This window comes from Labrus bergylta, chromosome 14 (assembly GCF_963930695.1).
Source record: "Labrus bergylta chromosome 14, fLabBer1.1, whole genome shotgun sequence".
Lineage (NCBI taxonomy): Eukaryota > Metazoa > Chordata > Actinopteri > Labriformes > Labridae > Labrus > Labrus bergylta.
In genome coordinates, this window is record NC_089208.1 from 9,396,691 (window position 1) to 9,423,093 (window position 26,403).

At 39.6% G+C, this 26,403-nt stretch overlaps 1 protein-coding gene across 2 annotated transcripts in view; it reads right to left on the reverse strand.

Moving 5' to 3' along the window:
- Nucleotides 1-25,966, reverse strand: part of nlgn2b (neuroligin 2b) — a 73,849-nt gene extending 47,883 nt beyond the window's left edge. The window contains exon 1 of one of the 2 annotated variants that reach the window (XM_065962846.1): nucleotides 25,025-25,966. The gene's annotated coding sequence lies outside the window, so the exon portion shown is untranslated. The remainder of the gene's footprint in view (nucleotides 1-25,024) is intronic. The other variant, XM_065962845.1, reaches the window with a different exon arrangement.
- Nucleotides 25,967-26,403: the final 437 nt, after the last annotated feature.

A 26,403-nucleotide genomic window follows, 5' to 3' on the forward strand; every position in this document is an offset into this window, starting at 1 on the left:
TTCAAGTCAGAATAAAATCACAAGAGTTTGGCTAGAGCCGGGACAAGCTTGGTCATAAAACTCAATCCAAGCTGTTTTAAACAGTCTTTTTCTCGCCTTGGTGTTAAAATCAAATCAAACATGACAGGCACCTAAGAGTGTAAGTTGGCTGTGCAGGCGGTATCCTGTTGTGTTTAATATTTTGAAGGTATTTAGTCTGGTTTTTGTGTTGTTCAATGATGAGACCATTGTCAACAACCAATAGGAGCAGTCTTGCCAGCCCTAAACAGCAAGCTGCAAACTATTTTACATGACCTGGAGGCAAAATGTACCAAATCCAGAGAATAATAATGATTGAGCTCTTATACATGGTTAGAAACGGGGTTGTCATCAGGGATCTCGAGGGATGAAATCCCAGATGAGGACCAAAGATTTCCCAGGTGAGTATGCTACAGTATGGCTAGCTAACTAGCTAGCTATAGGATACTCACAGGGGATTTCAAAAGCCACAGCAATTTTTGTCCACCTTTTTTCCTTGTCCACTCTATCAGGGTACAAGGAAGAGGGCACTTATGCTCTTCTTAGCTCCACCAGGTTCTCCTCCTTTTCCACAGTCTAGGAGAGCTGCATGTTCCTTTGCTTTTGCTTTTAATAGAAATCAGAAAAATGTTGATTAGATACATTTTTAATTACAATTTAAAACTAAACGAGTCAAGATGCCACAGTCATGGCAATGGTTGCTCAATGAGATGTAAAATAGTCTGTAAAGATGTGGACAGTATAGAGATTTAGGAGATTGAGGCTGTGTTACTTCTATCAGGTATGGTAAGAAAGACTCCTGCTGTTTAATTAAAAGAGCTGTTTAGAAGCCTTAATGTTCCCTTAAAACTTTAATGAACTGGGCAAGATGAATAAGTTCTCTTGTTGATGAAGCGAGAGGCGAACAGAAGAAGTGAGGCTAAGATTAGACTTGTGAGGCTGCATATGTAGGCCTCGTTCTTTTTTCACACTAGACATAGAAGCCATCCAGAGTCCGCTCGATTGCCTCCATGTGCAGTCTGCCAGAGTGCACTGGGTGATAAAGGAATAGGAGATGAGGGAAGAAATGGCTACTACTCCGGGAAGTGCTGCATGATATCTGAATTCAAGAGCCAGCGATAGAAAAGTCGGCTGCTCCTTTTTGTTGAGTAATAACAGTATGAGGAAAAGGATCTGACAGTCCTTCAGTACTTGACAAATTAATTTAATTTGTGAAACGTCTTTACAGACAGGGCAGTTTCAGCCTTTTCTAATTAGGATCACGGCTGATTTTTCTGCATTTATTCCCCAACAAGTCACCTCAAATAAAAGCCATTTTGTGCTGTCATAACAAGCTACTTCTGTCAACTTTTTTATAATAATATGGCGAACAGTTCAACTGTTTTACAAAAGTGCCTTTTCTATTTTCTACCATATGACATTTCACATAATGAAGACTGAAGCCCTCGAAGACAAGGGGAGAGCAGCAGAGAGAGATTCTACAGACTTTATGTCAATCGAGCTTTAAACCATATTAGGATTATTGTAATAGGATCACTGGAACATCAGACGAGAAACATATTTATCTTGCGGTTAAAGCTTTATCTTCATGTAGCTGATAAGACTTTGACTTAATATTCAGACAGGTTGATGAGAAATTCCAGTCTAAATTAGCCATGAGGGAACGTTTAAAGAAGATCCCCATGACAGAAACATGATGTATGTTTTGTTCTTCTTCATAGCAACAAATGTTGTTTTTAGAGCTTAATAATAGCTTCAGTAAATAAGTGTTTGGACTTGAGCATCACAGTTTTTTAATGTATACGGCATGTATACACCTTAGCTGGTTTCTGACAGCTAACGACTACCTGTGCAGCCGCGGCCTCAGCCAAGTGATGTATCAGCGAAACAAACGTGGCAATGAGAGCGTCTTCTTTGTGGAGCAACAAAAACATTGAGTTTTGTCTTTCGGTTCTGAAAAACTTATATATAATTAAAAGTTTAGATGGTAAAAAACATCTTTATTTTGGGGTTTTTTGTGCCTTTATTTGAGAGATAGGACAGTGGATAGAGTCAGAAATCAGGGAGAGAGAGTGGGGAACGACATGCAGGAAAGGAGCCACAGGTCGGATTTGAACCTTGGCCGCCTACTAGACTACAGCTTCCATACTTGGGGCGTGCGCACTAACCACTGCGCCACCAGCGCCCCAAAACATAGACATTTTGACCTATTCCAGTCTGTGGTGAGCAGGCTACAGGACGCCAGTTTCCCAACACGTATGGTGTAGCAAGACAGGCACCTGCACGAATAAGATGCAGTAATCTGAAACCAGAATACTAGCATTTATCTGTATACAGGGATATGATTTAACCAAGTTTGTATCTGTGTTCTTACTAACGTCACATCCTGGATTAATCAAACCTGGACAAGGCTCCTAACCAGGATTCTCGAGTCCATGTAAACACGCTCAATATCTTAGGTCAGGTTGTCACTCAGCATTGAAATGTTCAGTTTGATGATCTGGATTGATTTGGTGGATTTATTTGTTGGTCAAAATCATCAGCTTTTATGGACTAATCGCTGAAATAAAGATATTGTTGTATACGTTTGATGTATTTTGTGAATTTACCTCCTAAAGTCATCATCAGTCTGACAAATCCCATATCTGTCTGGACATCACTTTTGACTACGGCCCAGCAGTGATGTGGAAAACACTACCAACTTTAAGAAAATCCCTGGTTGCATGAAGAAAGTTTGAAAAAGAAAATAAATCTGTAAAAAAGTAAATACATTCAAAAATATGCATCTTAAATAAAGTAATGTCAGAACTAGACAACAACTTAACTGAGCGGTGAGCACAGACATTTATTTGAATAATCACAGTTCAGAACAGATTAACAACCTACAACACATTATCTTATACGTTTAGACAGATGGCTAGCTAGCATTAGCTCGACTGCAGTTAATAATATACTGAATTAAGCTAAATTTAGTTATATCCTGCAACTTCAACTCTCATAATCCCATTATGTTCCAAAATACAAACTGATTGTGCATATCGGGGTGAAAAGCCCAATGTCCCTTTAATACATGCATCTATTTGATGCTTTGGTGTAACGCCAGGAAAATCTAGCTTTGTTCATAGGAGGAGCACATAACAAACTATGATGCAGATTGAAGATCTTTTTTTAAGATCAGCTAATCTAAACTCCCTTATGAATATATATGCTATCTTTGTATAGCGAAAGAAAACCATGTTTTCTGGATTCCTGATTCATCAAAACCACAGACTGTAAATATTAATGGACGAAGCCTGAGTGTCGTCAGCCATCTGTTAGGGCAGGGGGGCTCCAGAGGCTCATCGGCAGCAGCGGCCATGCTGGAAATCATTTCTTAATCTAACTTTCTGTCAAACTAATGACAGGTTTAGAGCCAAAACTGAGGCAGTTTTTAAGCCTCTTGACGAACCGATACATCGCGTCCACCTGTCAATCATGCCAGCTACGAGATAACACATATCATTTTCAAAATCAAAACAGACCCGTACAGTGTTTTCCAGTGATGACAATAACTAATCAGACCTATTTCGTTTTTTGTACCAGGCTGTAAACTTGTTTATTTCTGCTGTAAAAACTTATTATTTGCCTGTTGTGTAAATGTGACTTCCGGTGTTCCTGGAGCCAGCCTCATGCGGACACTCGACAAATTACAGGATTTTGCACTTTCGCATTGGCTTCATTTTTCAAGACCGGAGGTCACCGCTTGATCAAAACTTTAACAAACTCCACAATCCCCCCAACAGCAGATGTCGGCCATGTAGGCCTGTGTGCACCCTCAAACACCCACAACCCCCTTTCTCTTCCTGTCTGGATGGGAAGAGATAAACATCAACTCTCTGGTTTAAATCTTACTGGGATTACCTTGATGGTCTTCAAAGAAACAATGGATCCTTGTTTATATTTTTTTTCTTTTTATAAATGTTGTTAACTCAAGAAAGAGACCTGTCAGCCTCAATGCCTCTATCTTGAAGACAAACTGGATTTCTTATCTGCACAGACCCATTAACACCCAGACACTTGCTTGCAGAGACTGCGTTCACTCACACCACGGGAATGAAGCTTCAAAGGGCTCAGAGACCTGAAAAATACCTAAAGCCCAAATGCCTTGGTTTCAGACAAATATACCACCACCATTAAAACATAAATCTCATGATGTTACGATTCAAATTATAAATTTTTTGGAAACTGTGAGATGTAGAATCAAGGAATCCTCCTTGATTTTAATAGAAGAGGCATTCATTTGGATTTCATCTACGGAGCAAGCTTGCCCCTTTGGGCCACAGTGTTCAACAGCTTATATGAATTAAAAAATGTAATTTATATAATTGATTTGTGTTATAAGATGATTCCCTTTATATTTGGAATAAGAGACGCATGTTTATTTTACTATTACTTTAACTTGTATGCCACACGTGTTGTTGTTTTTTTGGTTTAATCGATATTTAAACCAGTCTGAGGATAGAATGTTATCCTTTTAATGCACAACTGTGTTGATGCAATATGTGATGATCTGCCTATATAATGTTCTGTTTCTCATTATCAATTGTTTCTGCAAAAGTTTTGAACCCAGGGTTCATTTCAAACAGTCCAGGTGTGAATGCAACCTTCGTGTTTATTAAACACATCTTCACACAATGAAGAATGCATTCATTTGATTGCTTTTATAAATATAATAAATCACATTGCACTTTTCTAGCCCTGCAGAGTTTCTAAAGTTGCTTTACACATGTAGCCTTTGTATAGCTGATGTATAATTTAGAATACATTTTATAGGAGATGAGGGAAGAAATGGTCATAAAACACATTGGCACAGAGCCAGAAATCAGCATGAGCCAGCAGAAAAGAAGTGAGGAGAAGGGTGTTGCTCGTTGTGTTCGATCCTTTGTCGTTATGTTTGTCTTTTGTCTCGATATCTGCGCGCAGGAATTATTTCGTCTTCCAAGTTTTTTTCTAAAGTTCCAACCGCTTATTTTATCTCAGTGTAAACCATTCGCCTGTAATGGTTTACCCTTTAATTGACTTTCTGAATGAACGCAGATTGTTTATGGTAAGTTATTTTTGTAAGCTCCAAGGCCCAACAGAGCCTTCTTCTATCAGCATCGACGCAGCAAATCTGAACATAATTTAATAAACTTTTCTCTTACAGCAGCTCAGAGACAGCCTGACTCCAGACTTTCCACCTTGTCCACCACAGTGGACATTGGCTTCGAAAATCATCCCTTTCAAGGTGCCTTTCAGATAGGACGCGATGGGTGCTGCGTCGGGTCCATTGATTGTCTATTGTGTTGCTCTGTGCAAGAGAATATCTTCTCGCCCCTGAGTTAAGCACAGCGCAGGGTCGTGCTCGCCGTTCTTGCACGCTGCGCGAAATGAGATTGATGATTTATTCTTTGATTTTATGTTTTAAGCTTAGTTTTTAAACTAAGTAAGTACATAATATATTATAATCTGTTGATGACAGAACATCGACCGGTGCACCACTTGTTAACACTAGGAACAAATATGAAAACAACATGAAACACTTATTTTTGCCACTCATAGCTATACTTTATCGTATTGTTTTTATAATCTTCCGTACAGCAGCCTGCAGCCACAACGCCAACAGTATACAAATACCAAGCTCATCACACCTACAAACAGGTACCACTTATATTTGCTTTCCTTCATTACAGCTTGTTATAAACCCTTTATTAAATCTCTGTATGCTGCTAATAAATGCTAAATAGGGAACTGTTATCCGTCAGAGGAAATAAACAGTGTCAGTTGTAAGTACTTGTCACAGTGTTAATTTCATGGTGACCCCATAATTGCAGAGAGCCACTATGCTGTTAGTGCTGATGAAGGCCGCAAGCTTCATCCCTCAATTTATTCTATTCGCCATAAGCTCTCCAGACTCAAAGAGCAGCTCAATCAGATACCATGGCTGCTCCATCTGCCACTGCTTCCCCATCCTCATCACACTGCAGCCAGAGAAGTGTGGGAATATCCACCAGGAAATAGCTCTTTACACTTATTATACAGTGATTTCAACTGACCTCAGAAATTACTGCAAACATCTCACCTAAAAAGGGAGATTCTGACTGAACAGAAGAGGTCTATAGCTTAAAGTATGACACATGTAAAAACCATTGACACCCATTGGTTTTATGACTGCCCTTTTTCAACTTCAGTGTGGCACTTTAGATGTATATGTTGTATATCCCCATGGCTAAGATAAAGATTAAGTTAGTTATCCTTTATCTTTCCAAGTGAATATATTGATATTTATAGTGATGATTAACTGGAGCTGTTTATTTAAAACACTAAAAATGCTAAGAGAGCATGTAATGTCGCGCTGTAGGTTTGGGGTTACTATGGGGTAACGGTTTACTGACATGACGAGGGTTACTCATCACTGAAGATGTCTTCTCTGTCAACACCAATCCAGTCTCCTATGCATGGGTCGACACCTAAATGTATGAGAAACACTGAACAAGCTAAAGCGCCAGGTATTTGGATTGACAACGATATGTGTGAGTTGTTGCTTATATTTCAAAATAAAAGAGAGATTCCCCCCCTAAACTAAACTGGACCACTTGTTGTACCAACACTGTTAATGTTTTTAATTTGGCAGTGAAGTTGGGCATTTTAATATAGGGCTAAATGGGGATTGACTCCTTTTTTTGAATCCACCTCAAGTGGACACACATGTAACTGCAGCTTTCTTCACTCCACTTGTGATTGTGGCTTAAATTTCAGCCCCAGAGGTTGCAGCTGTGTTAAAAAATAACAGGTCAATGTCTGTATTGCTGTTTTCTTTACTACACCTCTTCATGAGTTCACCCTTTATAATTAAAACATGAAAAAACAAGTGAAGATTGAAAAACGGTTCAAGGAGAAGTCAGTTAAAGGATCCCTAATGAAGCATAAGTGCAGGTTATTAAAGGAGCAGCAGGGAGCATAAAGCAGCAGGAGCAGATAGGACATGCTAGACAAAAGGCCCTCTGTCACAGCTGGACCAGAAAATCAATATGTTGCTGTTTGTTACCACTGTTCTCTGTGCTTAACGCCTGTAGATCACATGGACCACTTTATCTTAGGGCTCTCGTGCCCAGCACACGAACAGTGGAAGATATCCCAGCAGCTACTGGCCACACACTCTGAAGATTCAGAATAGATGAACATGTCTGCCTCTAGGGGGATGTTACTTACTATTTAGCTGTGTTTTTTTTTAAACATTTTTTACGTGTTTGGGTAGTTGTGAGTGTAAAAATGTGTCATAGCGAAACCGAGTAGTGTGTGCAATCTGGTGACATACTAATTAGCGATGATCTAGGTGAAATGCTAGCTGTGTTAACGTGTGTCTAGGTGTCTGTGGGCAATACACACAGTTTGAGGGAGCAGTCTGACAGCTGCTTTGCCTCAAGCTTAAAGCTAATTTAAGAATAAAATGGCCCACTAAGTTAAATGGGGAAGGCAGTTTAGCCATGTTTACATGAATGCCCGGGCTCACTGATATACTGTTGAACGTAAAATCTCATACAATAATAATGATGCTGATTATTATCCCGTTTTCAAATCTACAATGCGAGACCGAAGCAGAAAATGTGGATGCAAAGATAAAAAACAATACATAAAAGCACATCCAGAGGGGTTTAATTTTAAAGGAGATTTGCTGGATAACATTGAATTAACTAGCTCACGTTCCTCAGGCAGGCACGATCAGCGCTAAGCAGCACCCCCTCCAGCGAGACGCAATCAGCTTTATTCTTGACTCTGAGAGAGAGTCAAAGGAGCGCGAGGACCTCAGGCTGACAGGAAATTCCAAAGTCAGACTGTAGCCACGGGCCTGATGCTGCTGCAGCCTGTTATAAATGTGATCATTGAGGAGTGATGACACCGAGCCAGAGCCACACAATATCGCACAAAGTTTGCATCATCTCTTAGCCTCCAGTTAGAAGGACTGGTGCACTGGTGGACAAACCCCACCCAGCTCAGTGTTTCCTAAAGTTTGCATTTGTCTGAGGACTGCCAGTAATGTACTGTCAATGTGCGTCTCATGTTGTTGATGTGGATGGGTTACGAACATCTCGCTGGCAATGTGCAAGTCTGACTAATTCATTACAGTGTGACAGACACATCCGCCTGACAAGCAGATCCTCTGCCTTTTCTATAGAGGACGTCTGGATAGGATGTGTAGGAAGTTGGTGTAATGCAACGCCATAAAAGCCATCACACAAATCACTAATAAGACATTATCACAATAACACCATGAGAAAAACTTACTACTCAGTGAAGAACTGTAAACAGTCATTTTCAGACTCTGAGGGAGTCAAATATCAGAGACAGCACAGTGATCAATTAAATAACCACTTTTAACTTCTGCCTTCAGTGAAAGAAAGGTACAGAGTCCCCTTAGCAAAAAAACAACAACAACAAAAAAACATGTTTTGACCTAGTTGCTATAAATATCTTAATCAGTAAGGACAATTTAAAGTCAGCTTGTTTCCTCATACTGCACATGGCACCTTATATTACAATGTGTATTACATACTGATGTCAAATTGAACGTAGATCTATTATGTCTATTTTTCATTTGTATACGTTGTTTTAACCAGTGGTTTTTAATTTTTTTTTCTAGGGTGTCACTTTGTGTAAATGTGTTACCTAAGATTTGCACGCAAAAAAACATCTGCGTGTTTCATGCCAAAAGTAGATTATGATGTACATTTTTTATTCTACTCTAGGCCAGTTTTACAGGACTTGTAGAAATATAATGATTAAACAGTTTTAGATTTCACTTTACTGTATGCCCTACGGTTTAACGTGATTGTGTAGCGCTGCTGTTTAAGAACATCAGGGCTAATATGAAGCTACAAACATGAAATCAGTCAAAGGTCATTTGATTAAAAAAAAAGAAGTCGATACAGCCCCCGATTATAAACCTGAAATACCCCAGTACACAAGCAGCCATGGTTCAAGTTTTATTTTTTTGAGAATTAATTTGTAGTCTTTACTGTTTTTGTGTGGCTTTACTTCAAATGTAACTTTAATTTTTGATCATTACCTCTACGTAGTTTTGCATACATTTTGAAATCTCTAATTTTCTGAACTGAAAGCAGCGAATCAAGTCTTGTACTTTCTAAAGAAGTATCAGACTGGTTTTTGGATAATTTATTTAATTTTTCACTGTATGTGTATGGTCTATATAAATGTCTATATTCTCATGTAATGTGCTTTTCGTTGTTCAGATGCTAAACCTGCCTGCACCAAAACACTGAAGCTGGATTCTGTTTGAAGGAAGGAGGAGACTGTGCGCAGCTGTGAGGGAGTATGACAAGAGCCAAAGGTCACGATGAGGATGAAGAGGAGGACGGCTTAAAAAAGGAGAGGAGGGGGTCGACCAAAGACAAGAAACACAGAGGAGAAGCTGCCACGGCTGAAACAGAGGCAGGTGCAGGTAGCAGGGGTGACATGCGTGGTTAAGTGCTTTTGCTGAATGTCAAGTTACAGCTCATCCCGTAATCCCCTCTCTTAACATGGCAGCTGTAAAATGCACGGTATGTGTGTCATATGTGGACCATTGCATGTTGGATTGTACAACATTTGACACTCATTAAATGCTGCTGAGGGATATATTTTTATATTTATATTTACGGCCTGTGCAAAGAAATTAGCACATTAGGGGAAAAAAACCACCACATCAGACGATTTCCATCAAATAATCAAATATATAAATCATTTTAAGTACAACACACTGCGTGAAATTGATTTTTCGCAGTATTAATTTGACATTGGATTTTGTGGATTCATTGATCCGACCTAACTACCAGGCCATCTGCGCCCCTGTTTTAATGTTGCATCGTATTTTTAGGAACAAGTGGTGTTGGGCTTTATTCAGGGCCTTTCCCCCTCAGTCTGGTCTGAAAGGAGTGCAGCCCCTTGTAAAACTGCTCGCTGCTTGACTTGTTTCAGTGTTTCTGATCGATGTCCTGCTCATTGTTCTACAGTCGGGATATTTAGAGCGATGAGAGACCCTGTCCACAGAGCAGCTAGTCTCCTCTAACCTTCATAGCATTTGTTTCATCTCACATGAAATGTGCTGGAGCACAATCAAACCATGTCACTGTCCTGCTGCCGCTGTGCAATTTCTCCAACAGCCGCTCCGCCATCGAGTGCCCACGCGCAGCTCATTTCAAACTCATTCAGTTTCAGTCATGTCAAATACAACCAGCTTGGCTGTTTACTAAGCCGCATTCGACAGAGAGAACACCTGAATCAAAGCGAACACTATTTTATCAAGCACTTCTTTTTTATTTACATTTACACATTTACTGCAGGGCTTTATTGGACTTAATAAGCACCTCGTCAGGTGAACTAGTTTTTCAGGTTTTAACAGAAAAAGAGAGACAAAGTTATTCATTCAGAATCAAAGGAAAGTCAAAATATAACCCATTTTGTTAGGCACACCCCATCTCCTGCCAGCAGTGTGTTACATAATGAAGCTATTTTCAGTCAATTAATCATCAACATTGATTTTAGGGCAAATTGACAGCCCTACATGACAGTGAGAATATTTATGTCTGCACTAATAGCCATGTGTACTAATTGGGACATTAATCTGGTTGTTGCTCTTGTTATATATTTTTTTAATCTCAACGCGAGGGATGTGAGAACAGAATGATTTCTTACATGTGCTGTTGTTTTGTAAGGGATTTGGAGTGTTTGTTTACAGAGGGGACTGAAAGGTGAGCTGGGGACAAAAGCCCACATTTTGAAGTGAATGTTTTGAGCTAACAATGGGAATAGTGACGTTTTTACCCCCATGTATGTACAAATGGGGGGGTGGAGGAAAACATGGCTATTCTTCCTTCTTTTTTCACTGATACCTTGTGCCAACTCTCTCTCTCGCTCTCTCTCTCTCTCTCTCTCCATACTAACCATCCTCAGTGTAATCAACCCTACCCCTGCTGTGTGAAATCATTTTAATCTTAACTGTGCATATGCTTAATTTAACTATTACTGCTATGGCTGTTGTCATAGCGACAAGCATACCTATCATTGCTCCTGTCATGTAACGACAACTAAAACTAAGTCCTGCCTGTTGCGTTAAAATACACAATGTGATGAAAAGGGGGAATTTATTAGCATTAGCAAGCTACATCATTTGGATATTTCATAAAATGTTGCACTTGAAAGTGGAATAATGATTATCCTGAGGGTGGTTGGCTGGGATACACATGTTAGCCACATAGGTGCCTCTCTCTTAAAAAAGATCAGATGAGTACATAATGTCCTTGTTTTGAAAGAACACACATGGTCAGCCCATTTACAACAGAAAAACTTAATGTAACAGAAGAGTGCAGTCAGAGGGGATACAAAAAGAAGCAGTTGCGGTCCGGATACTGCACCAGTGTGTGCAGATAAGATGTGGTGTGAGATTTAAGATGAAGTGACAAGAGCTGAAGCTGAAAGGTGTGAATAAGGCTGAGCTCAGACTGCAGGAGTTTTTTTTTGTTTTTTTTTTCACCAATTTATACTTGATTCCCCCTTCCTGACATTTGGAGGAGAAATCTGGTTTGAGATCTTGGTGCTGATGTTAGGCCTAGATAATGTGTGAGAGTGAGGGCTTTAAAGATTCTGGGCCCTATCACAAATCCCGCGCAAAGAATCTTGGCACACAGTGTAGTTGTCTTTCCTATTTTCCTCCTGACGCAGTTGTCATTTTAACGCCCAGGTTTTAGCGCTCAGGTTGATTTAACAGCAAACGAACCTGCGCTCTCATCAGCACCCAGGGTGTTTTTTTTTTGTTTTTTTTTGTGTAAACGAGATGTGCTCAGGTGAAATGCTGCCGCGTTCCTATATTGACGATGCAAAAAATGACTGCGCCTTCCACCACCAAAAGAAACATGCGCAGTATGTTCCTTATATTAAAAGAGTATAATACACACAAAAGCGCATGCAGAGGCACATACACTCGCACGCTCTTGTGCAACAGTGAGTTGGATTTATAATAAATCTCATACATGAGTGCCACCGACAATACATCCCACAGATATTAACACAGATGGTCCAGTGTCCACTGAAAACAGAGAAGTTAAATGGGCCGGCTGGGGTTCGGTCTATCTGAGAGAAAGCTGAAATCTGCTGTGTAAATAGCTACGCAGTATCAGATGGCTCTTAGGGTGCACTGATACTAGGCAATCCTTAACATGCCTAAGCACGCTTCACCCCTGAAAGTTCAGTTGGTTTGACCAGCCACTTGGAAGAGGTGTGCTTTAGCACGGTATAGTTCATGCACGAGCACAAGCACGGGAACACAACGTTGACAGCCTTCATTATTGAGAAATCTCTGAGTGTATCTGACTAAAATGACTTAAAAATTAGCCACAAAATCAGTTAAGTAGCTGTGATGGTCTCTGTGTTGTACTCCCATGTGCGGACGAGAACTCGACCACGCGTCCCTTTTATTTATTTATTTATTTTAAGTCTGCCTGTCTTGTAAACTGAGCACGTTTCATATTTACGTAAAGCCATGCATGTGTTGTATTACAATGCTATGTACAAGAGATGGCTCAGGCCCGGTTAGTCCTGGAGCAGTGTGAGTGCAGGCCAGTGGGGGGAATGGGGAGGGGGGGGGACAATCATGCCTTAACACGGTATGGGACAACTTTGCCTTAGTGCGCCCTAAAAGGGAATGAGAGCTGACACACCCAAACTCACCTATGTATGATCAAGCCAAATAATCCATCCTCTCTATGCTCTGCGCACAGATGGTTCGGCATGTAAATACCAAAATATAGTCAGACTTGCCCCAAATCACTGTGTGCCACACACTTTAGAGAACACGCTTTATGGTTTTAAAGAAAATTCCGGTAATCTAAATCCTAAAAATGCTCTGGTCTCCCTCCTCTAAAAGTGAACAACTGCTTTTAATAAATGAAATGTTTAATTGTCCAATTTGAAAGATATCATGCATGAGAGAGTTAAAAGGTACAATGACTGAGCTCCACTGGGGTGAATGAATTGTGAGGGGACGTGGAAAGAGATTAATTTCAGCCTTATTAATTCTGTTTCTTGATATTTATTTTTTTGTGATATAATTACAAAAACAAAAAATTCATGTAATGCAGATCCCTATTTCAGCATCTTCCCGGCTGGCAAGCTGCTGTGGTGACGGCTGTAGTCCAGCTTTGCTCTGACTTTCCAAACAAATGAATAATTTAAATGTTTTCAGCAGTTCTGGGATAACCTGCATAGTGTTTTTTTTCCTCTTCTGCAACACAGCACCCTTTAGCACTGAAAATAAACCAGAGTAGCTCTATATGTGTAAATGCAGTTACTCTCAAAGGGTCGACAGGGGATTCCGAGAATTTGTTGTTTTCTCTTTTCTAACTGTTGTTTGTTTGAAAAAGTGGGAAGTGGCACGTTCAATTACCGTCAGACGACCGCACACAAAAAAATCTGATCAGTAAAAATCCGTCTGACATTTTGATACACTTTAGAATGACTGGGGGACATTGAGACTTGAGACTTAAGATTTAAGGACACATCTATGGTGAGAGAAAATGGCCTTTTTATTAATCTGAGCTCAGCTCAAGTCATTCTCCTTTGTTAAATAAAAACTACCTTTTGTGTTTCGCCTCAATGTACATAAAACATAGTGGAAGGCCAAATGTTGGTTCCAGATTAAGAAAGTAATAACTACATACGTATTATTTTTGGCAATTATTGCAATTCTATTGATGTTGAACTCCTTTAGACCAGCCACCTCTCTTGTATTGTCATCTGGTAAACTATTTAATGGCATTAATACAACGCCATTGTTAGGATTTAGCATCACATGTGAATTGCCAGTATGCAATTTTTTTCAAAATGATTGCAATCTAACTTTTTAAGTAGCTTAAGTTTTCCAAACTCGATTTGTTTCTGGAGAAGCAGAGCTTTAGCTCATCTTCTCAGTGTGAAATAATTGGGAGCATGAAAAGCTATGCTGTCAAAGTAGCATCTCAACATTGGATAATCCTTAAGTACATTTTTAGATTTGGACAAATTTAGAACTATAAGTCTTCAGATATTCATAGGAAACTTATTTTTTTGTCTTTGTGTGTTTAGTGCAAAAGCCACTTGTGGGTCTGAAACTTCAAATATGGTTTCAGATTCCCAATTTACTCAACATGGGTACACTATACACAGGTATGTGCATTTGCCACTGCACACTGCTGCGTAAAACAAAATGCAGCTTTTATTGTGAAGACGCCACAGGACATTTTTGTATTTTTCAACAGAGTTATCACTGATGGCATTTATTAAACTAAAATGCGTCTGCGAGTCATTTTAAGACTGCAGTTCAGTTGTTAATATTACAGGGAGCAAGAGTCCTGTGAGGAGCAGCTACAGAAAGATGAGCTGCAGGCCGCTGGCTGCACTTCTCAGTCAAACCTCTATGTGATTTTTAGCATTATGTGATAATAGAAAAAACCCAATCACTGGCTGACTTCTTTTTCAAACCTCATGGCTGTTAACAGGTCTGATTTTCTTTAGATGTTTTCCTCATAACATCACTAGCTAAGACCCATATTAGATTGAAATTGCTTCTACCAAGAATGCTATGGGTTAAGTTGGCACTGAAATCTGGATTACAATTTTTAAGTTTTATGGTTGAAAATCAAGCAGGGGGATGTGTGATACTGCTGTAGATGTAACTCATAATGTGTATTATTACACTCAGGCTTTAATCAATGGATACACAGGACAAATCAGCATTATAATGGTTTTCCTGATCATAGTAAGGGCCTTTAACCTCATAGAGGTGGGGACATTGTAGAGAGCAGCTGGGGAAGGAGCTGTAGTTGTTATTTAATTTAAATCAAATTTTAAATAGAGTATAAATCCCAAATGGAAATCCAAAAATTCATTTGCCAGATGTGTGGGGAGATAGCAGGTGCACCATGTTTGACCAATCATAATAATGGCTAATACAATCTTCTCCGAGCCATACAGCTGGTCCAACAGCTCCACACTGCTCTTCTGTTCAGGGACGGCAAAGCAAACTGGCTTCTTTTTGTTGACAGAAAGAGTTCAGCTACAGCATTGTGAAACATAAGCACCCTGTATTGTCTCACACTGGGGGGAATTTTTGACTCAGGATCATCCTTCATTTGAGTAAATACATGCAGTTTACTTTGCAATGCTAGTCAAGCTCCCACAACACAAACGGCTGCTGGAATTTAAATGATGTTGCCTTAACCGGCACGTTCTAAGGAAAGTGTACCTTGACAGATGGGTCGGCTGCACTGACGATGTGTAAGTTAGCTTAAGTAAAGCGCTGAGACTTGCTGTATGTGATGTATGCTGCCGAGATGATTTGTATGCCCGAACGTGTCGAGAGGCCTCCTGTACTCCAAAGGAACTGCTCTCAGGTCAGCTGAATAAAAGATGGGGAATGGGTTTCAGTGCAAGAACTGACTTTTAAAAACGGACAAATCATTCAAAAAACATTCAGGACTTTGTAGCTTGCAGAACATTTTGATCCGTATATTAATATGTATGATTTCTCCTTTCCACTGTTTACTTTGAATTTTATCTGCGCTCCTCTGTTCTTTTAAGAAATCCTTTTTTGAAAGGACAAAACAATGAGTGGTTGAAAATATTTCAATAAAAAGTAGACGCCAACATTAATTAGCACCAATTGTTCATCAATAAAAGCTGGCACTGAATCCTCAAAGGTAAATTGGACGTCATGTAGCTTCATTAAAGCTGATGACTTAATATAAAGAGTTCAAAACTAAAGGGGGGTGGGGATGTTAATTAATTGCCAGAACATTAATTGTTTCACCTTTGTGTTCAGGAGTTTAAACGATGGACTTCTGTTTGATGTTTTAAATGAAGTGTCTTGTTTTTTAATAGGCAGGGCACTGGGCTCCATCAGCTGATCACTATCATCATCACTCTCACTATCAGATTAAAACAAGGTATTTAGGTGTTGTCAATACCTGACAAGCTCACACTCTCCCTCCTGTGATCATTTATGTCACAGTCTCTCTCTCATGCTGCTCTGAGCGCTCTGAGTGCATCAGTTTCGAGGTCTATTTGCAATAAATCGTCCCGAGTCCTTTGATGTAAGCGTCTGCCTGAACTGCCTGACATTTTGCGAAAGCACTGCGCAGTGTAATGGTCTTTGTAGTCCACAATGTAACCCCTTCTATTTGCTCATATATTGACCTGGTATAAAAGACCGCACTTCAACTAACTTTGATGTTCAACAAGTTCAAGTGATTTGACCATGAACTATATAAACAGATGGACAACATTACAGCTCTCAAAAAGTGAAGCCAAAACATTTGGAGCACCCCCTGTTGACTGTCTGCAAAATAGGTCATAAAGCTCGCCTCCTCCATGTTGACAGATGAGAAATGGGTTATATGAACGAGATCTTAGATTGGCCCCAAAAAATCCAGCCCGACGTAACCCTGTGCACATTCTCTAAAGACCCTGACACACCAAGCAGACGGCAAATAACTAGTGGCGACGAAGGCCGCCTTTGTCTTGGCCAAAAAGTTGTCCTAGAACACACCGCAAAGACTACAGCTGACGGCCAACCACCACATACGTTCTGAGCATGGGTGAGAGGCAATAACTCTCCATGCCAGCAGGCGGCGGTAGTCTGTAATCGTCTGTAACCGGAAGAGAACGAGGAAAAACGCGGATAAATAAAACGTTGTGATACGAGAAGACAAATTTCAACATGTGGAATCTGCCAAAAAAAAAAAAAAAAGGCCAACTGGGGCCGACGGGTAGCGACGTTTTTAAGTTGTTTGAATGTAAGAAATCTGTTCAGAAAAGATCTTAATGAGCGCCTCACGGAAGCCTGTATGATATAAAAAACAGCATATTTATTAGGATCCTTTAAAACACAGATTAAAACACTTAAAACAAACTATTTTTACAAACTGTCTGCTCGTCTCCCGGATTTTGGCATTTCTAAGCGATGTTCTATTGGTGTGAGTGTACCTGTCCACTGTGGATCCCCGGGGTTCTGTGTCTCTGCATGTTTTGTTGTGCTTGGTCTCAAGCTTTTCTGCCCACCGTCTGGCTTTCCAACCCTCCGTCTGGTTCTGATCTGCCTTTCCCCTTTTGTATTGTTTGCTAATAAGAACTGCTTCCCTGTTCCTGAACCCTTTGCTTCAGGGATCACGTCCCCTTGTCAGCTACACAGTTTCCTAGTGTTGAATTTTGTGTGCGATCGTGTGTGTGTGTGTTACTCCCGCTCCTCGCTCTTCTGTTTCTGGGTTGGACCAGCCAAAAGGACCAAAATGGAAGATGCAATTACACTTTATGAGCTATTGCTCCATTACATCCCTTTAATATACTGTATGCATAAACTGCTCAACAAGGACTTGTTTACAGTAAGATTTGAAAAGACGTCAATGGAAACAATGAGGGCTGGGAATCTTTGGGTTTCTCACAATTTGCTTAGATTTTGATTTTGATTCTTGGGGTCCTGATTTGATTAAGAATCTATTTTCGATTCAGAATCTATTCTGGATTAATGGATCCATTTTCTCCACCCCTAGAAACAGTTATTTCATTTTTGAATTAACTGTGTGACTGTACTTTCTGTAAGCTAGCTTCCAAGATAGCTTATTAATTTAAGTAAAAGAAAAAATGTCTTGCGTCTAGCTTTTAGAAGTTTCACCTCTACTTCGCAAACAGAGAACACATATCCGACACTAAGCAATGCTGTAAATGCTGTATAAACCATTTGAAGTGCAGTAACTGAACAGTCCTTTCTTGGCTGGTTTGTGTGTTAATGCTTCCCAACTGCCACAGTACCAACTGGGCATAAGAGAGCAAGTAGTCACGTCATCACCAAGCCTTTTAGAACAAAATCTCTGTAAAGACAGATTCAATGTGAGGCTTTCTGACTTTTCAGAATCTAAAATATGTATTTCACTATGACACCTCAGCTGAAATGTTCCAAATGAAATGTGTCCTGGTCAGCGGAGCTTTCTTTACTTCAGAATTTCACTTTACTTAATGATAATTAAGTCTGATTAAAACTGATGACTAAAATGCTAATTTAGCAGGATTAAATGTTGATTAAGTCATTTATTAAGATTGGATTGTAGTAAGCTGTATTGTTCTGTCTTGTTTAAAGATGACAGATTTAACTGATGAATTCTATTTTTCACACAATCCATTGTCATAATGCACAAATCTTGTGCTACTTCCCTAATATAATGACCTAAAACACATTTCATACTAATTTGTAATTCATTTTCAAAAGCATAGCAATTTTGTCAAATAAATCATGATGAAGTAGTAAGGCCTTATCTTTTAAGATGATTTGGGACCAAGTGTCCCCTCTCTTATTATTTTCCTTCTACATCAGATTTAAAATCTACATTGCTGGTATGTAATTTCATTTAGCTCAGTTTATATTGATCAACTTGCACCATCCCAGTGAATTTACACAAAGCTTACTCACATAAACGTTTTTGCCCTGAAACTGTAGGTTATCCCTTTTGAGTGTATAAGAAAGCCGCTTCTTGCTTGTTTTTTTTGTTTTAGCATTAAAAACATACTATGATTAGAGGAGATTTGAACCGCACACGGGAAAAGGCTTGGTTATCCTCAAGCACTTAAAAAAAAAAGTGAAATGTTGTATAGCTGTTCAGGGCCAGACAGTTCAGCGTGGGCACCAAATGTCCAAATCAAGAGAAAACACAACCTTAAACCACAATGATGTTGTTAGAATGTGGATGAAGAAAACTGACAAACCACCAAAAAGAGGTCACTTTAATTGAATTAAAGTCTCTTGTTTACCATTTAAATCCTTTATCTAGTGATCTGAGTTACAAACAGGAGCCATGTAAGGGGCCTGTTGTCTGCAGGAGGGCTTTAACAGAGCAGCAGGTTTAAAATTTTAGTCATTTAGAGGTCAAGTAGAGTACCTTGTTTTATTTGAAACAACAGACACTTTTATCAGCTCAAAACAATAAAAAGAAAAAGGGTTATTTTCATTTTGAAACAGGTTTCACACTCAAGGTTTTTAGTGTCGCCATTCGTAGGAGTGACATAACTCACTGCTGTTGTTGTTTTGTTAATACTATTCAACGATCTCACAATTATGTGACATTTTAAAGTAAACCATATGTCCTATGATGAATGTTAAGGCATGACTTTGACTCTAGTTGGGAGATCCATTTCTCTACTGCAGAGCACAGGATTACATATCATCATTACATATGTTGAATATGTTCTTCTATGTTGGTGTATGTTTTTAATGGAACCTTTATGATGGTTTGACACAAGTGCTTTGAGAAAATATTCTTTAACCAAAAATATAAATCTTTTTTTTCCAATGTCGGGTCGAAATTGTAAAGACTTTTTAGGCACCAGTATCTCTCCCAGTATAGCTCATTTCAAATACTGTCAGTGTTTGACTCAGATCAGCTGTTTGTTAGTCATGTAAACATCTTACTTCCATTTGGTTTGGTCTTCTGTGTAAAAGAAGCTGTGACTAGACGACGGAGGCTTGGTATCTATTTGTTGTTTCAGTCATTTTCATCCCCTGTTCAAATCTTTACACTAGCCATACTGCATTTGGACACTGGATTCATGACCAGGCACCCGACAGGAACGACATACTAAGTTTTCCCACTACAGCTCTACCGATAGTAAAGACTAGGTTATTAACATTTCTTTAAGCATCGTAACTCACATTTGTTCAGCCATTAAAATTCCTCAATATTCAAAGCCAATGAAAGTTGCATTCGCTGACTTCATACTGCAACATTAACTAGCTACCATGTGAAAACGTAGAAACTATAACATTTAATGGGCTGCCTCCCCCGGTCCATTCTGTAGGCCACATTTCAAACTGCTTATCAGTCCCATTCATGTCACGATGCCCACACCTTTCTAAAGAGCACCAGCTGCCTGATGGGTGTTCTGTGTAATAAGCAAAATGAATTATTGTCTGTGTAGTTCAAGGATACACTGCTTGAAAGAAACGGTTTTTAAAAGAACACATGCTATATATAACGGCAGTACCAGCTTGAATATCTCCGTCTAAACATATGAGAGAGTTTAATGTTACAGCTGCTTAATGGCTCATGTCTGATGAATTGAAAGATGGAACTTTGGGATTCAGGAAAGGTCACATGTCCCGTTTTAATGGGCTTGTGGTCTGTCTCTAAAATAAGACACATTAAATTACCAGATTCTTTAATGGGGTTTGGTGTGATATTCTTCTCAGACTTTACAAAATGAGATGGCACTTATTCCGGCTTATCTCTTGGATGACTGTTATGTGATATTGTTCACAGGAGGTTGCACAAGATGGTTACCATGGCATTTACACAGGCGTTTCTCCAGCTTTACTTTGCTCACAGATAATGGGTCAGGTCAAGCTACTCTGCTGCTTTCTCTCCTCCTCACTCGTGACGCGACTGAGACCCGGGTCATTTTAACCTCCCTCCACTCTGACTCGACGTCTTCACACAGAAATTAAAACCGCCTAGCTGCAATTTACAGCAGCTACATCATATTCCAGGAATACAGTGAATGTTTTATTGAAAGATAATGTAGCCTGGTGAGAAAAGAGGCCGTTCAGATGGTTAGAGGATGTATGGATAGTAACAGCTGCCAAGCCTGCAAGCTGCTCAAATGTAAGGCTGGATTTTCAAGTTGTTTGGTGGCTTCAGTGCAGCTTTCCTTGCTTTATGGCAGTAATACAAAATCTAAAAACAACATGGTAGTGTTAAAAACACAGTAAAGGTCACACCTGGTGTTATGTGACTATGTGAATGTGGTGTGTTGTGCCTTATGTGTAGCTTTATGGACATCAAGTCACTTGGGGAGTGCGGATTACACCCAGTCCAGATTCTACTCTCAGTCCAACAAAAATGACAACTTTTCAAAGGATGTTTCTTGATACATCAATGAGGGCTCAGGAAAGTTCCAAACTAGAAAAAACAACATTGGTGATCCCAGAGGGCTCTCGTGTGTGTGTTTTTTTTTTTTTTTTTTTTTAGCCCTTGAAACACATTTTATTGTGAGTGCACAATCCTACAGACACTCCTTAAGGGACTGACCCACAATTCATTCTGTTAAAGAATTCATGAAAAGTAGGAGTGACACGGGAACCCCGGAAGCAAACCCAGAAATAAACACAAACAAACAAAAATGATTGAGAATGTTAGCAAAACTCATGATGGAAATGTGATATTACAGTGATACAATTGGGAGGGAGTAATATCCCATAATTATTACAGATGTTCTGATTGGACTGATAATGGTACTAGTTTTTTCATTTGAAACTGCCTTAAATGTTGCATAAGGTATCGTCAGGAAATGCCAATCAAACATACAGATCTGATGCAATAGCATATTAGCCCCATAGAAAAAAAGGTTTGGGTAAATAGTTATGGGACGATTAATGACAATATCAGTGTGATGCTAGCAGAGAGTCATTTTCAAAATGCCAGTATCTGATGGATACTTGTTATCTGACAATACAGAAGGTTTATTATTTAAATGTCCACTTATAGCCCTTGGATCAGTAGTTCAACATTCAAATGACATTCATCAACTGCTGTAGGGTCCAATATTTCAGCCAAAGTGTGGACATCTAGATTGGAGCAGAGTTATTACAATTGGCTTGAAACACTAGAACTGACTCCACTAGAGCTACCCATGGAGTTTAGTCAAGAACAGAAAATCTCTCTATTCTTTTCTGAGGCTGAGCCAGAATCTGCTGTTATTCATACATTAGAATCATACGGCAAAGGCCCTTTGAATACATCTGTACAATATAAGTCAATATGACTACATATAATCGGATGGGAATGGGGCCAAATATTGCATTTTTCAAGGTGCAAATGGGTAATTGCTGTCAGTCTACTTTATTCAACGTGGCATCTTGATGTAATGGAAGCAAAATGATACTGTACAGCTTGTAATGATTATTTTTGAAGGGAATTTTCTTGGTATAAATGCCCATAGCTTGTTTTAGCTTCCCTGGTAACATCATTGTTTGTAAAGTGTGAATTATTGTCTTCATCAGTACTGACAGCCTCACCTTAAATACTTTAGATAGCAGAAAAACGACGACCAAACTACAAACTATGGCGTTCTAGAAAACAAAGGAGTAAAAAGGCTGAAGTAATCTATGTTGTCACAAATGGAATAAAAAAACCAGCCGCTTTTGATGAATCACCGCAATCTACATATTTTCTTGCATCTTTCCCCCAAAGATCTCAAAACCAGCGATAGAATCTTTTAAACAAACGTTTTTCTACTCATTTGGCAACACTTAAATGAAGTAACAAATAGCACTATAGTTTACCACCATTCACAGACGAAATTTAATAAAAGAAACTCTATGAATGAAGCCGTTTACAGCAAGCAGCCTATGTGTATTGACTTCTTTTTTTATGGAGAAATGTATCGTCATCCATGCAGCACTGAGAGCAGGATAAAAGGGCCATTTCACCAATCCAACTGCAGAATCGATACTCTTTATATGTACGCTTTAAAGGTATTACTGTGTGCAATTAATTCAACATCCATGACCTCAGCATTGTACAGTTATCATCACAAATAAATGGTGCGGCTGAAAGCTGACATGGCAAATATCACAGCGTTAATGAGGAAATCAAATGTTTCATTTGTTATACTAATAATGTATTAACCCTTAGCTAAAACCAGAAACAAGAAAAATGATCTCCTTGATGAATACAAATAGCATTTACATAGCCATCAGGATGCAAACATTTAGAGCAAACGTATGGCTCAACACTGCCTGAAATACAAAATATTGGCGCACCATTTTATTAATGCACACCATGCATTTGCTCTCAGCATGTTAACATTTGATTTAACTGACTTAGCCCTGCATACATGGGCCAAGCGATACCAATTTTCACAGCAACTGGAATTAGCAAATTAGCTAGCAAGTTGGCCGAGGAAGGAGATGTGAGCAAGGTAGATGAGGGATGATGAAGACGTGTGGTGAAAGGAAAAACAACCCTTCTTCAACTTGGAATTATTTTGGGATCAACAGAGACGACGTGTTACAAGCACAGGTAAACCCTACGGCATGCATAGAATCCCAGAAGGTAAAAGCTTATATACACACTGTCATTTCTGTATACTCTGCACATCATATCGCCATGACAATACAGAACAATGTTCGATGCTGACATTAGGAGGATATAAACACTGATACTTGACATGCCAGCAGTTTGTCATAAACAGTTTGTATAGATCTGAAAGAATATCATATAAACCATCACTTGGCACTCACAAATCAACCAAAAACACTTCATTAAATCTAAAATACATTTTTTTTTTTTATTGATTTTCCATTTCCATTTTCAATCACTCATTTTTTCCCCCTCTTCTAAATTCCATATCCATTTATCTCTTCCTTACGTCTCTGGGAACCTAACGACACTGCCGACCAAACTCCTGGGCTCACGCAACTTATTTCTATGATATCTCTTTTTTAAGAAGCAGTTTTGAAAGTTATGTATTGATGTTATATAATGTTGGTTTGATTACAGTAGGTGAATTAAGCCACTGCACTGCAAGCTTTGGTGTAGCTTTAAAGCTTCATCCTTGACTTTTCCACCGAATCTTGAAGGCCCAATTTCTAATGAGTACTTGGATCCATTTCAGAAATAGATATTCAAATTGTTCATTTGAAGGGAATACATTTAAAAAGAAATAACTACAGATCTGAAAAGAATATTAAGTAAGGGGGTTCTACATTTCTGCCATATTTTCTCCGCTTTTTTTTTTTTTTAATACCATGTACTTTCCTCTTGCATGTCATGAATTAGAAATGAACATATTTCGGCAAATGCATGGCCCATATGAAGCCCATGCAGTCTTCTGATGTATTCGAGTGAGTGTCCAAATGGCAGTATCTTCTTTGACATGATGCCGGCCTTATAAAGCAATCACAGCTATGCCAACAGTATAACACGGACAAGGAGTAACACCAAATTCTGCAAAAGTCTACAAAATGCCTTTATTGGTTTTCTGATGGATTCTAAATGTCACTGCTCGATAGCTACAGGCACTGTGTATGTGAGTAAAAAAAAACAAAACCACACATTTATACCCTTAAAATGAAAATATACCATTTCTCATCTGTGACCTGTCAGAACAGAGGTCCTGTTGTCTGCCATTAACTGAGCGCTGCCCAACATCCACTGAATATTAATGGAGCCTTGAGTGTGTGCATTTAATTCACAATCCTATCTGCATCTTCTAGGGCACAGGCGCTGTGTGTGCGTGTGCGTGTGTGTGTGTGTGTGTGTGTGTGTGTGTGTGTGTGTGTGTGTGTGTGTGTGTGTGTGTGTGTGTGTGTATCTCCGAGCTTCTGTGGGTTTGTTCATTAGAGAGGACATCTTTTGAGTTCAAGGCCTGTCACACACTCTGCTTGAGATAAGTCCTTTTGCTGCATGTGTGTCTTATTAAGCAGTCATCAATAAACGCAATAAAAAAGCAAATTATCGATGCCATGACAACCAGGGGATACAGGACACTGTAGAAGCCAAATTGAGAAAACAGCCGGTTTGATTGACAGCCTACATGATGAGCTGATCCCAATTAAATCACATGAATCTCATCTTGTTAGCGGAATGCTCAGGCGACACAATCATGAGTCTAAATGCTCAAACTATAGAGTGATCATGTCGGGATGTGACAGCGTTTCAACAGGCAAGGCCAATCGAAGGCTCCAGCTGAAAATGAAGAAAATGTGTGCTATAGCAACAAAGTGGCACGAGGATTTACATTGAAATCTCATCCCCCCCCCCCCCCCCAATTGTGACAGTGCGCCAAGATGGAAAACGTGCGCAATGTGCGAAGTCACCAAAGCCCACAGATTGCGCACACATCAAAGCCATGAAAGAGAGAAAAAAAAATCTCCAGTCACGTCTAGGAAGGAGGGGGTAAACATATGTCTTACCTCAAAGACTCGATGCAAGCACCGGAATTATGATGATGAAGATGATGATGATGATAATGGCCCGTCCATGTATCTAAACACGATTTTCTTCTTTTCTATCCTCTGCCGGCGTGTCGATGATGTTCAAACTAGGCCATTTCTTCCCGGATCGCAATTATTTCTCAGGAGGGTAACGAGTCGCAGGCTTTCGCACATCAGTACACCTTCTCGGTGTCTGTCTTTCTCCGGCTTTTCCAAAAAAAGCACACCTCATACTGCCCCCTCCTCCTCCTTCTCTCATCCCTCGCTGACAACACCCAGCGCTGCTCCTTATCCACAGATATTTGACTTTAATTATGTTGAGATGCAGCAGCGAGGGCAATTCAAACAGGAGGGGGGGTAAAAAAAAAAAAAAAAAAAAAAAAAAAAACACTCAGTAAAATAAATGCGTAACGCTATAGCGTCAAGACTCGACGCGTTGCTTCAAAAGTCAGCGCAGTGATCTGTCCTCTTTTCCCCACATGTCCATGCTGCTTATAATCCACTGTAGCTGCCCTGCTACAGCACGAGAGCCTTCCAAAAATAAAACACGGATTTTCTTTCCGATAAAAATGTAAATAGCGCTCGAAAGTCACCCGACAAAAATCAGGTGTCCAATCTCTTCTTTGCGCGCGTGCGTGGTGCTCTCTCCTGGTTTCACTTGGTATCTGATGCTCGTGACAGAAAGTCGAGGCTCACACTGACAAACAGGACGGGGATCTTCCGTTCAGCCTTCATGCTTTTCACAACAGCAGCCATAAATGCTTAAAATACACGGATGCAGTGGTTTTTTATTTTGAAGCCCGGAGCCTGCACTGAAGAGGATCCCACGGCTCGTGCCACAGCTCTCTCTCTCTCTCTCTCTCTCTCTCTCTCCCTCTCTCTCTCTCTCTCAGTGCGGTCTCTCTCGCTTATAGGACACCACTAGCAATATTTCAATCTCACAGCTAGTTGTCATGACGAGGATGTGCGACGCATAAATCAATGAGAAGGCGCCTGCTCTGTTGCTATCGTCATGTGAGAGGGAAAAAAATCATGCATGTGAACACAGGGTCGAGATTTGCTTTGATTGTTTTTTGATGAGGATCTGCACCATGCTGACGTCAGAGGTCTCTTTTTTTCTTTTCTTTTTTTGCTTATTGGCGCCAGGCAGCCATTTATTTTACAACCTTAAAACATAACCCATCAACAGTGGTAAGAGAAGGCAATGCAATGTTAAAAATATACCAGTGCCACTTATTTAATGAATATTCATAATATCTATGAAATCTATTTCCATAGCCTAAAATAACTATTCTCGCGGGGAACTTTATTTTGCAGGTTGTATAGTCCTCTATAGATTCCTCTAAAGTTTCTGATGT